Source organism: Cavia porcellus, unplaced genomic scaffold, assembly GCF_034190915.1.
Source record: "Cavia porcellus strain 051 isolate PalLab524CR breed Dunkin Hartley unplaced genomic scaffold, mCavPor4.1 scaffold_10, whole genome shotgun sequence".
NCBI lineage: Eukaryota > Metazoa > Chordata > Mammalia > Rodentia > Caviidae > Cavia > Cavia porcellus.
In genome coordinates, this window is record NW_026947493.1 from 18,065,493 (window position 1) to 18,072,312 (window position 6,820).

Below are 6,820 nucleotides of genomic sequence, written 5' to 3' on the forward strand. Positions count from 1 at the left end.
GTTGTTTCCAAGATCTGGCGATTACAAATTGTGCTGCTATAAACATAGGTGCACATATATCACTGTGGTATGATGCTTTCAGTTCTTCTGGGAATATGCCTAGAAGTGGAATAGCTGGAATAAATGGGATTTCCAGTCCCAACTTTTTGAGAAATCTCCAGACAGATCTCCACAAAGGCTGTACCAGTCTACACTCCCACCAGCAGTGCAGGAGAGTTCCTTTTTCCCCACAGCCTCTCCAGCATTTGTTGTCGGTTTTCTTGATCCTGGCCATTCTTTCAGGAGTGAGATGGTATCTCAGTGTGGTTTTAATTTGCATTTCTCTAATGACCAATGATGATGAGCATTTTTTCATGTATTTATTTGCCATTTGCATTTCTTCATCTGAGAATTGCATATTCATCTCAGATGCCCATTTTTGGATTGGATCTTTGAATTTCGGAGGTCTGAGTTTCTTTAATTCTTTATATGTTTTAGACAAGAGGCCCTTGTCTGAGAGAGAGTTCACTAAAATCTTTTCCCAGTTTGTGGGTTTTCTTTTCACTATGCTGGAGATTTCTTTTGACATGCAGAAACTTTTTAATAAGAAGTGGTCCCAGTTATTGATTCTGGGAAGTATTTCCCGTGCGGTTTGAGTCCTGTTCATGAATTCTTTACCTACTCCTATGTCTCCAAGGTTTCTACCTATTTTGTCTTCCAATAGATTTAGTGTTTCTGTTTTAATATTCAGATCCTTGACCCATTTAGATTTTAATTTAGTACATGCTGATAGACATGGGTCTAGCTTTAGTTTTCGGCAAATGGAGAGCCAGTTTTTCCAGCACCATTTATTAAAGAGACTGTCGTTCTTCCAGTGAACCTGCTTGGCTCCTTTATCAAAAATAAGGTGGTTGAGTGTGTTCGTAGTTGTGGTTGTATCTTCTAATCTATTCCACTGATCTTCAGCTCTGTTTTGATTCCAATACCATGTTGATTTTACTACTGTTGCTTTATAGTATAACTTCAAGTCAGGGATTGTGATGCCTCCTGCTTTGTCTTTGCTGCTTAGAATTGCCTTTGCGATTCTAGGTCTCTTCTGGTTCCAGATGAAATTTAGGAGTGATTTCTCTAGATCTATAAGGTATGTTGATGGTATTTCTATTGGGATTGCATTGAATCTGTATAACAGTTTTGGGAGAATGGCCATTTTCACAATGTTTGTTCTTCCTATCCATGAGCAAGGGATGTCTTTCCATTTTCTGAGATCATCTTCAATTTCCTTTTTCAGTGTATTATAATTTTCACTGTATAAGTCTTTCACTTCTTTCGTAAGAGTAATTCCTAAATATTTCATTTTTTTGCTTGCTAATGTGAATAGTCCAGTTTCTCTTATTTCCCTCTCTGTAATTTTGTTGTTCGTGTATAGGAATGCTATTGATTTCTGAGTATTGATTTTGTATCCAGCCACATTACTGAATTTATTTATTGTATCTAAGAGTATTTCAATGGAGTTTAGGGGGTCTTCTATGTAGAGTATCATGTCATCTGCAAACAATGATAATTTAACTTCTTCTTTTCCTATCTTTACCCCTTTTATTTCTCTCTCTTGCCTAATTGCTCTGGCTAGTACTTCCAGTACTATATTAAATAGGAGTGGTGATAAAGGACATCCTTGTCTTGTACCCGATTTTAAAGTAAAGGCTTTCAATTTTTGGCCATTTAGTATGATGCTGGCTGTTGGTTTGTCATAAATGGCCTTTATTATATTGAGGTAAAGACCATTTATTCCAATTTTCTGTAAAGTTCTTATCATGAATAAGTGTTGGACCTTATCGAAGGCTTTTTCTGCATCTATAGAGATGATCATGTGATTCTTATTTTTGGCTTTATTGATATGGTGGATTACATTTATTGATTTGCGTATGTTGAACCATCCTTGCATTCCTGGGATGAATCCCACTTGGTCATGGTGTATAATCTTCTTGATGATTTGCTGGATCCTATTTGCCAATATTTTATTGAGGATTTTTGCATCTGTGTTCATTAGGGAGATTGGTCCATAGTTCTCTTTTATAGTTGGGTCTTTCTCAGGTTTTGGTACTAGAGTAATATTTGCTTCCAGGAATGACTTAGGAAGGATTGCTTCCCTTTCAATTTCATTGAATAGTTTGAGGAGTGTCGGCATTAGGTCTTCTTTATATTTCTTGTAGAATTCTGCAGTGAATCCATCTGGGCCTGGGCTCTTCTTGGTGGGCAAGGACCCAATTACATTCTCAATTTCATTAGCAGAGATTGGGTTATTCAACAGTTTTATATCCTCTTGATCTAGCTTTGGTACTTCATATGCTTCTAAGAATCTGTCTATTTCTTCTGTGTTATCAAACTTTTGAGAGTAGAGGTTTTCCAAATAGGTGTTGATGATCCTCTGTATTTCTATTGGGTCTGTAGTGATTTCTCCTTTTTCATTTCTTATTGCATGAATTTGAGCTTTTTCTTTCCTTTTTTAAATAAGGTTGGCTAGGGGCTTATCGATTTTATTTATTCTTTCAAAGAACCAACTCTTTGATTCGTTGATTCTTTGGATTGTTTTCTTAGTCTCTATTGCATTGATTTCTGCTCTGATTTTTATAATTTCCTCTCTTCTTTTGGCTTTGGGCTTGACTTGCTCTTCTTTTTCTAGCTGTTTGAGGTGTAGCATCAAGTTATTTATTTGTATTCGTTCTGTTTTCCTGATGTGGGAACTCAGTGCAATAAATTTTCCTCTCAGGACGGCTTTCATTGCATCCCACAGATTCCGGTAAGTTGTATCTGCATTTTCATTTTCTTTTAGGTATTGTTTAATTTCTTCTTTAATTTCTTCTGTGACCCACTGATTACTCAAGAGTGTGTTATTTAGTTTCCATGTGTTTGCGGAATTTTTGCAGTATCCTTTTGTCATTAATTTCTAATTTCAGAGCGCTATGATCCGATAATATGCAAGGGATGATTTCAACTCTTTTGCATTTGCTTAAATATGTTCTGTGAGCTAATATATGGTCTATTTTAGAAAATCCATGTACTGCTGAGAAGAATGTGTATTCTGATGTTGTTGGGTGGAACATTCTGTATATGTCTATCAAACCCATTTGTTCACAGGTGTGATTCAGTTCTGTTATTTCTTTGCTCATTTTCTGTCTGGTTGATCTGTCCCTTGGTGTCAGTGGTGTATTAAGGTCTCCTGTTACAATTGTGTTACTGATAATTTGAGTTTTCATTTCTGTGAATAATTGTTTTATATAACTGGGTGCTCTGGAGTTTGGTGCGTATATATTTAAGATAGTTATCTCTTCCTCTTGGAGTTTTCCCCTTATGAGTATGTAGTGACCTTCTTTGTCCTTTATGGTCATTGTTGGTTTAAAGTTCACGTTGTCTGCAAACAGAATGGCTACTCCTGGCTTTTTTTGGATTCCTGCTGCATGAAGAATTGTTTTCCATCCTTTGACTTTCAGTCTGTGAGTATCTTTCTGGGTTAGATGGGTTTCCTGTAAACAGCATATGGTTGGATTTTGTTTCTTGATCCATTCTGCTAGTCTGTTTCTTTTGATTGGTGCATTGAGACCATTTACATTAATGGTTATTACTGTTAAATGCTGGTTAATTGTAGGAATGTTATCTCTCTGCTGTTGCATCTTTATCTTTCGGTTCTGTTTAATTATTTGCTTTGCTTAGTGGTTTTTTCCTTTTTGTATCTAAACTGTCTTTCAATATTTTTTGCAGGGTTGGTTTGGTGTTCATGAAGTTCTTCAGCTGTTCTTTGTCATGGAAGTATCGTATTGCACCATCTATTTTGAATGATAATTTTGCAGGATATATCAGTCTTGGTTGGAAATCATTTTGCTTTGGGATCTGGAATACTTCACTCCATGCTCTTCTTGACTTTATCGTTTGTGCTGAGAAGTCTGCTGTGATTCTGATAGGTTTTCCTTTATAAGTGATTTGTCTTTTCTCTCTGACAGCTTTTAATAATCTATTCTTGTGTTGGATTTCTGGGATGGTGATTATTATATGTCTGGGTGTAGTTTTATTTTGGTTATGACTGTTTGGAGTTCTATATGCTTCACTGATCCTGATGTCAGTTTCTGATCTCATGCTTGGGAAATTTTCAGCTATTACTTCTCTAAATATCCTCCTGACATCCTTCATGTTGTCTCCCTCTCTTTCATTAATCCCTATCATTCTTATGTTATTCTTGTTTGCATCATCTTGCAGTTGTTGAATTGTTGTTTCCTGGTTCCTTGTTATTTTCAAAAGATCTTTCCTTTCCTGTTCACTAGCTGCAATCCTGTATTCAAGGTCTGAAATTCTATCTTCACTTTCATTAAGGCGGTTTTTACAACTTTCAGTGGAGTTTTTTATTTCCTGTATATCTCTGTGCATCTGCATTATGTATTCTGTTTGTTTCTTATATTGCTCATCTAGGGATTCTATCTTTTTGTTTAGTTCCTCCAATTCTTTATCTGTGTCCTCTTTAGATATATTCAGAATCTCTTTCATTTCTTTTATCATTTCTTCTTTTATCTGGGAGATTATTTCGAGTTTGAATTTCTTTAAAGCTTCCTGGAGTTGCTTGTCAATTTCAGTGGCTATTGTGTCCGATATATGAGGTGGATGGGATATATTTTCTTCTATATACATCGCTCCTAGGGTTTCTTGAGATGGGCTGGAGGTTTGAGGTTGTAATTTGGTCTTTCGTTTTGTCATTTTCCTATATTTCTGTGTTTCAAGTGTTATTTGAAAGCTTCCTCAGGATCTGTTGAAAATCCCCTTCTATGTTTGGAGCTACTGAGACTCTGGCGCCGCGCTACCCCAAGCCATTAGGCCTACAGAACCAGTGGCCCTCCTCTGCCTGCTCAGAACTCCGCAGTTCCAGACAAGCTGGGCCTCAGGGACACTGTGTGCCCACCTGCCCCTTGGAAACTCCACAGTTCTTCAATCGCAGCCGGGTTAGGGTACTCACCACAGGCCGCAGTGCTTCAGGAACCTGTGGACCCTCCCTGGTTGCAGAGATATCCACAGTCCTCCAGACACATGGAGAGGCCGATGCAAGCACCCCAAATCTGCCCAGCTCCTCCTCTGCAGACCAATGGCCAGGCGCGGCAGCTAAACAGGCTGGGCTAGGCTGGTAGTGTGGGCCAGCCCACCTATCGGGAGCTCAGCAGGTCTCCAAATGAAGCCGGAATGGGGAGGCTGATGTGGAAGCCTCAAACCCACTTCTCCCCTTCACTGCACCTGGAAGCCTGAGGGAACTCCAGCAGTCTGGGTGCAGATATCCAGAGTCCTCCAGACACGCAGAGAGGCCGGTGAGGGCACCCCAGATCTGCCCAGCTCCTCCTCTGCAGACCTATGGCCAGGCGCGGCAGCTAAACAGGCTGGGCTAGGCTGGTAGTGTGGGCCAGCCCACCTATGGGGAGCTCAGCAGGTCTCCAAATGAAGCCGGGAATGGGGAGGCTGATGTGGAAGCCTCAAACCCACCTCTCTCCTTCAGTGCACCTGGAAGCCTGAGGGAACTCCAGCAGTCTGGGCGCAGATATCCAGAGTCCTCCAGACACGCAGAGAGGCTAGTGAGGGCACCCCAGATCTGCCCAGCTCCTCCTCTGCAGACCTGTGGCCAGGCGCGGCAGCTAAACAGGCTGGGCTAGGCTGGTAGTGTGGGCCAGCCCACCTATGGGGAGCTCAGCAGGTCTCCAAGTGAAGCCGGGAATGGGGAGGCTGATGTGGAAGCCTCAAACCCACCTCTCTCCTTCAGTGCACCTGGAAGCCTGAGGGAACTCCAGCAGTCTGGGCGCAGATATCCAGAGTCCTCCAGACACGCAGAGAGGCCAGTGAGGGCACCCCAGATCTGCCCAGCTCCTCCTCTGCAGACCTGTGGCCAGGCGCGGCAGCTAAACAGGCTGGGCTAGGCTGGTAGTGTGGGCCAGCCCACCTATGGGGAGCTCAGCAGGTCTCCAAATGAAGCCGGGAATGAGGAGGCTGATGTGGAAGCCTCAAACCCACCTCTCTCCTTCAGTGCACCTGGAAGCCTGAGGGAACTCCAGCAGTCTGGGCGCAGATATCCAGAGTCCTCCAGACACGCAGAGAGGCCAGTGAGGGCACCCCAGATCTGCCCAGCTCCTCCTCTGCAGACCTGTGGCCAGGCACGGCTGCTAAACAGGCTGGGCTAGGCTGGTAGTGTGGGCCAGCCCACCTATGGGGAGCTCAGCAGGTCTCCAAGTGAAGCCGGGAATGGGGAGGCTGATGTGGAAGCCTCAAACCCACCTCTCTCCTTCACTGCACCTGGAAGCCTGAGGGAACTCCAGCAGTCTGGGCGCAGATATCCAGAGTCCTCCAGACACGCAGAGAGGCCAGTGAGGGCACCCCAGATCTGCCCAGCTCCTCCTCTGCAGACCTGTGGCCAGGCGCGGCAGCCAACATTCAGTTTTTACAGTTGCGTAAGTACCCCTCTTTGCTGCTGTTAGAATGTTTAATGCCATCTGATTTTTGTGGATTGCCTGTCTCATTAATTTTACTTCTTCATTTAGGAGAGAGAGACCAGCTGCTGTGCCATTCAAGGCCCACTGAGTATCATTAATTAAGGCCTCAATATGTTGCCTGACATCTTCTAACCTTAGGGAGGGGATAAAGAATGAGGTCAGGTGATCATACCAATGAAACACACTCTGAACTATTGATGTTATAGGAGGGCTAAATTTGCAGGATTGTCAATATTTTTGACACTCCTGCCTTGTAACCATGCAAATCTTAATGTGCATCTCCCTATCCATCTAGAGGGTATCTAGGGCCACAAATTGATCCCACAACAACA